At 43.1% G+C, this 9,678-nt stretch overlaps 1 pseudogene; it reads right to left on the bottom strand.

The window, feature by feature from the left end:
• Window positions 1-2,541: 2,541 nt before the first annotated feature.
• On the bottom strand, window positions 2,542-3,667 carry LOC116588919 (annotated as a pseudogene).
• Window positions 3,668-9,678: the final 6,011 nt, after the last annotated feature.

Genomic DNA, 9,678 nt, shown 5'->3' with positions numbered 1-9,678 from the left:
GTTTCTACCTTTTGACTATTGTAAATAGTGCCGCTACAAACATTCTTGTACAATTTTCTGTGTGGACGTATGCTTTTATTTCTCAGGTAAAATTGCTGGTTCATGCACAAAACGACCCTGCTTAAAGGGGTAAGGACAGTTTCTAGTCGGTAGTAGGATACTGTTGCAGTAAGGAAAAGAGGCCAGCATGAATGAAACTCAACTCTGATTTGGACAGAGGTAACTGGGCATTTATAAGGGAGAATGAGGGAACAGGAAGGAGGGGTGAGTAGCTGACTTTGTAAAGTGAAGAATTACAAAAAGCAGGAAGCGGAGTGGTTGATCGTGTGACATCCATTTAGGTTTATTAACTGGTGCTTATCCAGGTTAGGCTGTCACACTCCTACAGAGGCTGGGAGACAGGGGCATACCTTGAGGTGTTGATTGGAACAAACAGTAAGTTCTTTGGCAGCCTCGAGTTTTCTCAGGCAGGCACTTTAAGTGGGACAAGGGTCATCCATCCTAGGGATGTGGTATTGAACTATTAGAAACAATGCTGTGGTAATTAAGTCTTTATAGGGCTAGATGGAAAGGGTTTAGAGGAACATGGCTAGAGTTCGGTCAGTCATATGGTAATTCTGTACTTAATTTTTGAAAGAACCCTGGTTATCTTTGTGTGCCTTTTGAAATACATGTGAATATACTGCTATTTCAAAAATTAAAGTAGTAATAAAACGCACATTATAGAAGACATCATACATAGGCATATAGCCAAGAAGAATTACTATCAAGAATTTATGGAGAACTTCCTCAAATCAATATGAGAAAGACAATAAACCCAACAGAAAAAGTGAAAATAGTATGAAAGATAACTCAAAGAAGAAACAAAAACTGTCAATTAAAATAACAATGAGATAACATTTTACATCCATCAAATCAGCAAAGATGAGTCCGCTAATAACAAATGTTGGTGACTCTATGGGGCAACAGGGACCCTCTTTTCTTTTTAAGATTTTCTTTATTTATTTGAGAGAAAGAGAGAGAGCACGAGATGGAGAGAGAGAGAGAGCAGAAGCAGGATGGTGGGGGAGAGGGAGAAGTGGACTCCCCGCCGAGCAGGGAGCCTGACATGGGGCTCACTCACCCCAGGACTCTGAGATCATGACCTGAGCCAAAGGCAGAGACTTGACTGAGTAACCTAGGCACCCCGCAGGTTTGAGGAATTTAAGGAAGCTTTGTAGCTGGATTTGCCCTGGAGGAATCTGGCCATGTGGACATCATGAGCAGCACACTGGACCATTTAAGCCATGGCGACAGAAAAACATATGTAAGGCCTTCTCTTTTTTTAAGGTTTTATTTTTAAGTAGTCTCTACACCCAACCTGGGGCTTGAATTCACAATCCCAAGATCAAGAGTCACTTAATCTACCAACTGAGCCAGCCAGGCACCTCTTTAAGGCCGTCTTTAGGGGTGTCTGGGTGGCTCAGTTAAGTGTCTGCCTTCAGTTCGGGTCATGATTCTGGAGTTCCATTTCAAGCCCCATGCTGGGCTCCCTGCCCGGGAGCTTCTCCCTCTGCCCCTCACCCCGTTTGTGTGTGCTGTCTCTTTCTCTCAAGTAAATAAACAAATAAATAAATAAAACTTTAAAAGAAAGAGAGGTCTCCTTTATAAAGAAAATATAATGGGCACCTGACTGGCTCAGTTAGTAGAGCTAGCGCCACTTGATGTCGGGGTTGTGAGTTCAAGCCCCAGGTTGGGTGTAAAGATTACTTGAAAGTAATGTCCTTTTTTTTTTTTTTTTAAACTTCAAGTTTATTTCTTTATTTTTAAAAAAAGATTTTATTTATTTATTTGGCAGAGAGAGAGGACACAAGTAGGCAGAGAGGCAGGCAGAGACAGAGAGGAGAAGCAGGCTCCTTGCTGAGCAGAGAGCCCAATGCAGGCCTCAGTCCCAGGACCCTGAGATCATGACCTGAGCCGAAGGCAGAGGCTTAACCCACTGAGCCACACAGGCACCTTGAAAGTAAGTCTTAAAAAAGAAAATAGAAGACCAGATATGAATTTTTCTTTGAAGAACGGAAGCCTTTTTTTTAATTAACAAAGGGCTCACTAATTAGATTCGGACAACTTCAAAGAGCTAAATAGAAATCTCAAAGTGAATGCATTTTTACGTTGCACTTACTGCTTTCCAGATTCTGGCCTCCCGAGGGAAGAGAATGCTCACTACTGTACCTGTTGTGCTGAGGATGTCACATCTGTGATCTCTAAGTTCTGGTCGTTGCCTCTCTACCTGCTCATCTACCGCACTCCTCAGTGGGGGAGAATTTCCAAAAGGGCAGGGACTAGCGTGCCAGGGTGGCTCAGTCAGTTAAGTGTCTGCCTTCAGCTCCGGTCATGATCCGGGGGTCCTGGGATCAAGCCCCAAGTTGGGCTCTCCTCTCCCTCTGCCCTTCCCCCTGCTCATGCTCACCCCCCACACACACACACACTGTCTCTCTAATAAATAAATAAAATCTTAAAACCAACAAAAAGGCAGGGACTGTGTCTGTCCTGTCTCTGCTGTGTGCCCAGCACTTTGAGTCATGAGCACAGCTGTGCCCCTGGCTCTGTGCCACAGCTGGCCCCCAACAAAGACTTCTTTTTTGTGTTTTAATTGCTGAGTCAACAGCTATCTTCTTGGTCTCTTATTTTACATTTATTAGATAAGTCGAAAGAACTGTTCAGTTTGTTGTATGAACACGTGTAGAGGCATATAGGACTGAAATTAATTATCTAACGATACAGAATGTATTGTTTAGGATGTAAAGTCCATCAAGGCTTCCGGATTCTGAGCTATTTTGCTAGAATGGAAAACTGCCTGAGCCATCTCCATCTCTAGCAGATGCATGTTGTTTCCTGTGATAATTAAGGCATCTGATGGTCCTCCCAAGTCCATAGCATGCATTTGCTGCAAGTGCTGGCTGCAATTTTCTGGTCCTGGCTAAGCTAACACACGTCTCCTTGGTAACTACTGATTCTTCTCCTCATATTCTTTGATTCCGAACAATCTCCAGAAGTTGCTGCGCTGCTTGGTTTTCATTCACATACCAAGAAGGTTTAGAGGTCTTACTTCCTTCGATGAGATTTTCCGAAGACTGCTCCTTTACTTCTATATCTGGGACAGGGTGTGCGGGCTGTTCTGTCCTTTCTTCACTTTGTCAAAGAAGCTTTCTGGTCTCTGAGTGCCCAAAAAACCAACAGAAACTATCTCTCCAAATTTACACAACTGTAAGCCACAGCAGCCTATAGCATTTATTATGGAACCATTTTGAATAACTCCATAAGAGATTCCCAGTTTCGTTGCTCTCAGAATAAGATCCCTGTATGTTGTAGCCCCAAATGGGTCATCAATCACAAGGAAGGCAACACCATTGATATCGGCATCCTTCAGAATATTATCTGCTTCTTGTTCCACTTCTTCTTTATGAGCAAGAATCAATTTTTTTTCATAAGACTCTTCCAGGGCTTTCTTCCCTACTGTCAGGACTGAGGTATAAGCTTCTACATACACTTAAGTGTGTTGTTTTCCAACTTCTGGCCCCTTGGATGTTGTTTTTGGCATCACCCAGGCCCAAGTTGACCAGGTAATACATTTCAAATTCCAGGGGCAGGGAGGCCACTAACTGCTGCCTTTCTGAAGAAGAAGCTACTGATCAGAGTGCGCTTTTTTTTTTTTTTTTTTATGATTTTATTTATTTATTTGACAGACAGAGATCACAAGTAGACAGAAAGGCAGGCAGAGAGAGATGGAGGAAGCAGGCTCCCCGATGAGCAGAGAGCCAGATGCGGGGCTCGGTCCCAGGATCCTGGGATCATAACCTGAGCTGAAGGCAGAGGCTTTAACCCACTGAGCCACCAGGGCGCCCCTGATGAGAGTGCTTCTTACACTGAATTTGCATCCTGCATAAAAATGAAGCAAGAGGGGCGCCTGGGTGGCTCAGTGGGTTGAAGCCTCTGCCTTCAGCTCAGGTCATGATCTCAGGGTCCTGGGACCGAGCCCCGCATCTGGCTCTCTGCTCAGCGGGGAGCCTGCTTCCTTCTCTCTCTGCCTGCCTCTCTGCCTAGTTGTGATTTCTCTCTGTCAAATAAATAAAATATAAAAAAAAAAATGAAGCAGGCGCCTGAGTGGCTCAGTGGGTTAAGCCGCTGCCTTCGGCTCAGGTCATGATCTCAGGGTCCTGGGATCGAGTCCCCCATCGGGCTCTCTGCTCAGCAGGGAGCCTGCTTCCCCCTTCCTCTCTCTCTGCCTACTTGTGATCTCTCTCTGTCAAATAAATAAATAAAATCTTTAAAAAAAAATGAAGCAAGACATTATTAAGTGTAGTAACACTTTTTTTTTCCCTTTTATGACTAATTTTTTTTTCTGAGGAGCACTGACCAAAGAAGGGAAGATGGTTTCTTAGATCTGTTTTAAAGCATGTGTTTTCCCTGGATTTTTTTTTTAAGATTTTATTTATTTATTTGACAGAGAGAGATCAGAAGTAGGCAGAGAGGCAGGCAGAGAGAGGGGGAAGCAGGCTCCTCGCTGAGCAGAGAGCCTGATGCGGGACTCGATCCCAGGACCCTGAGATCATGACCTGAGCCGAAGGCAGCGGCTTAACCCACTGAGCCACCCAGGCGCCCTTCCCTGGATTTTTGACATTGCTTTTCAGAGGGATAATTGACCTTACTCTTTCGCTCTCAAGACAGGAATCATATACATTCACCCCCTTTTTACTTAACACCTTTCATTTCCCATTAAAGAAATGATACTAAAATATAGAAAGACACATTTCCTTCTTCTAGCCCAATCTCTACCCTACTTTCATGACCAGTTATTTCCCAGTCTGGATATGAAAATTTATAAGAAACTCTGTAGGACATTCATTCAGTGAGCAAGTAGTAGTGGAATTTTGTGACCTGGACACATGGTGGAAAAGAACATTCTTGTAGCAGTTTGAGATGGAGCCTAGATGGTTCCTGGCCTTTGAAAGTGCCCTCACGTCCAGTGTCACGTGGGCGTTCTCATCCCCCATCTTGCTTCCCCTGCTATCCGAATCTGTGTGATTATCTGTGTTTGGATAGTCTGGAAGAGCAGGGAGAAGAAGAGATGGCAAAAGAGCATCCAGTCGTCTGTTGTAGTTAATGTCAGGAGCTCTCTTATCTCTCTGAGAACTGGAAAGTCACTGGGGAAATAATTACCACATGGACTAAAAATCTCTATTAGTCTTTGGGTAGAACAATGCCAAGAGGAATTTTCCAATGTTCCCCATCCAATCTTTGTGTCCTCAAAAACATCTCAAGGGATGTTGAGATGGGGTGAGGTGAGATGGGGCAGAGTGAGATTTAATCCTCCATCTCAGGGAAACTAGGTATCATAACCATGTCACATGACATTTGAAAATAGTGAAAAGTTTTGCTTTTTGATTATTTTTCCCTACTCTTTTTCTTACGCATCCTCTTTTCTCCAAACACAATTTTGAATGTAGTGTATATACCAGCGGATAGACTTCTTCATGTACTTTGCATCCTAAATGCTCTCCTTTGTGGAGAATCCAGAAGCAGTGATGTGTTTTTAATTTAATTTATTTATTTGAGAGAGAGTGAGTGTGAGAGAGCAGGGAGAGGGAGAAGCAGGCTGCCCACTGAGCAGGGAGTCTGATGTGGGACTCGATCTCAGGATCCTGGGATCATGACCAGAGCCCAAGGCAGATGCTTAACCCATTCCACCCATGAGCCCTGCAGTGATATGTTTTTTGAAAGCAACTGTGCTATAATACCTTTTTTTTTTTTAACTTGAATAACTCACAAGGAGGGAAACTGTAGATTTGAAATTTAACTTGGCAAGATAATATGTAGATATGATTATAATGAAATCGGCAAGGTCTCAGACGGAGCTATCAATATAAGGTTGATGTGCAAATATAACAAAATATAATTTTAATTTGAAGTGAACAAACACAATTTGCTATAACAAATGGTCTGACAAATGCAATTTTCTATAATGAAAAAAGCCTTAAATTTTAGGTTATAATTTCTGGAGGTAAAAGCAGCCTATCACAGAGGCTACCTGATTTTATCTCACTTTTATTTATTTATTTACTATTTTATTTTATTTTATTTATTTTATTTACTATTAATTTACTATTTAATTCAATTTAATTTAAATTCAATTTATTTAAATTCAATTAACATACAATATATCATTAGTTTCAGAAGTAGTGTTGTTATTCAGTTGTGTTTACTTGTTTTTTAAAGATTTTATTTATTTATTTGACAGAGAGAGAGAGATCACAAGTAGGCAGAGAGGCAGGCAGAGAGAGAGGAGGAAGCAGGCTTCTTGTCAAGCAAAGAGCCTGATGCGGGGCTCGATCTCATGACCTGAGCCAAAGGCAGAGGCTTTAACCCACTGAGCCACCCAGGCACCCCTCGGTTGTGTTTAATACCCAGTGCCCATCCCCCAGTTACCCCATTGCCCTCATCCACTGCTCCTCCAGCAACTCTGTTTGTTTCCTCAGTTTGTCTCCCTCACTGATTTCATCTTATTTTATTTTCCCCTCCCTTCCCCTATGAGTCTCTGTTTTGTTTCTTAAATTCCACATTTATCCCACTTTTTAAAATGAAATGGAAACAAAAAAAAAAAAAATGAAATAGCAGTTACTCTTTGGCTAGAGACAGAGCCTACCTAAAACTGATTTTGAAAAAGCTTCTTCCCCTTGGCCAGATGTTGGTCTGTTGTAATCTGGAGTCCACCTTGACTCCTACTGTCTATACCTATAGCTTTGCTTGTACGTGTACCCAAGCTACACTGAAAGATCTCAGGTCACTGAAGTTCTCTTCTTGTAACACTTTCCATTAGACATCACTGTCACTTGTAACTGATTTGAACTAAAGTTGAATTACGGTCTTTTAAAACTTATAATTTATTTTTATGCCTGTTACTGTGGAGTCTTCTAATGATATGGCCCTGTGTTTAAGGTCCATCTCTTTAGGGACGCCTGGGTGGCTCAGGGGGTTAAGTCTCTGCCCTCAGCTCAGGTCATGATCTCAGGGTCCTGGGACCTTGCCGATTTCATGATCTCAGGGATAGAGCCTGCATCTGGCTCTCTGCTCAGTGGGGAGCCTGCTTCCCCGCCCCCACCCCCGACTGCCTCTCTGCCTGCTTGTGATCTCTCTGTCAAATAAATAAATAAAATCTTAAAAAAAAAAAAGGGTCCATCTCTTTAATTGGCTCTAAGTTCCCTGAGGGCGGGGCTATGTCAGTTTGGGCTCCAGGCTGAATCACTGGTAACAGGACACAGAAGATGCACTGCCCCAATACGTGTACTGTATGTAATATATACATGGTATTAGAATTATATGTAAACTAAATTTGCATCAGGTCATATAGTTTTGTCATCTTCTATTTAATAATCATCACCTGAGGAAGGGACGCCTGGCTGGCTCGGTAGAGCATGCAACTCTCGATCTCAGGTTTGCGACTTCAAGCCCCACATTGGGTATGGAGCATATTTAAAATTAAAAAAAAAAAAAGGGGGGATGCCTGGGTGGCTCTGTCGATTAAGTGTCTGACTTCAGCTCAGGTCATAATCCCAGGGTCCTGGGACCGAGTGTCACATCGGGCTCCTTGCTCGGCAGGAAGCCCGCATCTCTCTCTGCCTGCCACTCTCCTTGTGTGAGCTCTTTCTCTCTCTTCCTCTCTGATAAATAAAATCTTTAAAAATGAAATAAAATTAAAATTTATTTATTTATAAAGATTTTATTTATTTGACAGAGAGATCACAAGTAGGCAGAGAGACGGGGGGGGGGGGGGTGGGCAATGAGGGAGCAGGTTCCCTGCTGAGCAGAGAGCCAGATGTGGGACTTGATCCTAGGACTCTGGGATCATGACCTGAGCTGAAGGCAGAGGCTTAACGCACTGAGCCACCCAGGCACCCTAAAATTAAATTTTAAAAATTTAAAAAATAATAATCATCCACTGGTAGAAATTTTGGTTGTTTGCAGCACTTTACTTTTCTAAGTTTTTGTACACATTTCTGATTATTTCCTTAAATTCTTAAATTGGAACGTTACTTTATGAGGCATTGATGCTTTTGAGTTTCCTAAACTTCTAGGAAAGAAGTTCCTAGCACTAAGGTATTGGGGGTACCAATTTGACAAGGAAACATATTTCATTTTTCTTATTTTCTTTTCGTTATCTTATTGTGTAAGGTATTTGTATGGTTCAAATGTAAAAATGTTCCCCCTGCCCTGGCACACTTTGAATTGCCTGGTCTTCACTTCCTGCTCAACCCAGACAATATGGGTTTTTTTCTCCCACTCCAAATACTTCTTTCCCTGGAGGACAAAAGGCAGATAGTGCACCTCAGACCTAATGATAGTTACATTCTTCTACCATGGGCTACTCAAATCTCGGTGCCTGAAGAAAGACCCGTAATTATCATTTGTCGATTTGGGGCAAGTGATCTAGAATAGGGCTCCTCCTCCTCTGTGTTTTCGGGAGGTGAGTGTGTAAGGGCCCCTGGAGAGCTCCTCGGCACCCTTTCCTATACAGTCACCGCAGTGCTGGAATTCTCGGGGAAAAACTGGAGGTCTTCCTCTCCAGAATAAGCCACAAAACCAACTCTTCCCCATGACTTCCCATGGAAATGAGTGGGTTTCCCCTCATAGGATTGGTAGCTATCCATGCCTTGGATATACTACAAAATAACACCCTGGGATAAAGGGAGAACAATGTTAGGGGTAATCAACCACCTCTGGCTGGGTCCCCTCAGACCCACAGAACTAGACCTATCCTTTGGGACCTCAGTTCCTGGCCTGTCACATCTCCACTTCCGTCAGGATGGAAGCTGCTCTTTCCACTCGCTTACTTATCTCGCTGCTCATAGCCGAGAGGAGCTCTTCCTCTGGAAATCTCTCCTCAGGTCCTCATTTCTGAGAAGGGTGACCTGACAGCACTTGTCTTCCTTTTACCATATAGTAATATTTTATTGTCTGTTATCCCTTCACTCCCAAACTGGAAGCTCTGAGAAGAAAAAGATTATGTTTGTCGTCATCAAAGCCTAGCACAGTACATGCCAAGAGTGGGCACTTCAGAAATGTTGAATGAATTGTACTTGAAAACTGAAGGACTGATTAAAGCTTTTCATAATAGCTTTAAGAAATGAAATTCACCTTTAAAGTGTACAAATCAGTGCATAGTCACGGAATCGTCCAGTTGTCACCCTACTCTGAGACCAAGGGGTCTGAGGATCAAGGTAGTGACAACCAATGCTGTGGGCGACAGTAACAGAGGCAGAATACCTGCAAGGGTTAAGGCCTAAGTAATACACCTTCCAGGAGAGTGAACATGAGAATTTGCTGGCGTAGGATGGGGGGTAAAGGGTGGACATCTTCAGAAAATCCAGATAACTTTACTGTACACCTTGAAGTCTGTGGAGAGGTTTACAAAGGGCTGTGCAAGAAAGAAGGAACCTGCCAGACAAGCCAGAGAGAGAAGCAGGAGGAGGAAGGGATGAAGGTTTCAGGAATGTGATTTCCAAGCTAAAAAATCCTCTTCAGCTTGCAGGAGAAAATCTGAGGAGTGAAGGAACACCAAGGGCGGGCGGTCCCACTCAGCCTGCTGCTGCCATGAGCACATGGGTGAGACTCTACCAGGACTAGGCATGGAGAACTCTCATT

Source organism: Mustela erminea, chromosome 4 (genome assembly GCF_009829155.1).
Source record: "Mustela erminea isolate mMusErm1 chromosome 4, mMusErm1.Pri, whole genome shotgun sequence".
Classification (NCBI taxonomy): domain Eukaryota; kingdom Metazoa; phylum Chordata; class Mammalia; order Carnivora; family Mustelidae; genus Mustela; species Mustela erminea.
The sequence above is the reverse complement of the archived record's forward strand: the minus strand, read 5'-3'. Positions and strand labels throughout refer to the sequence as shown.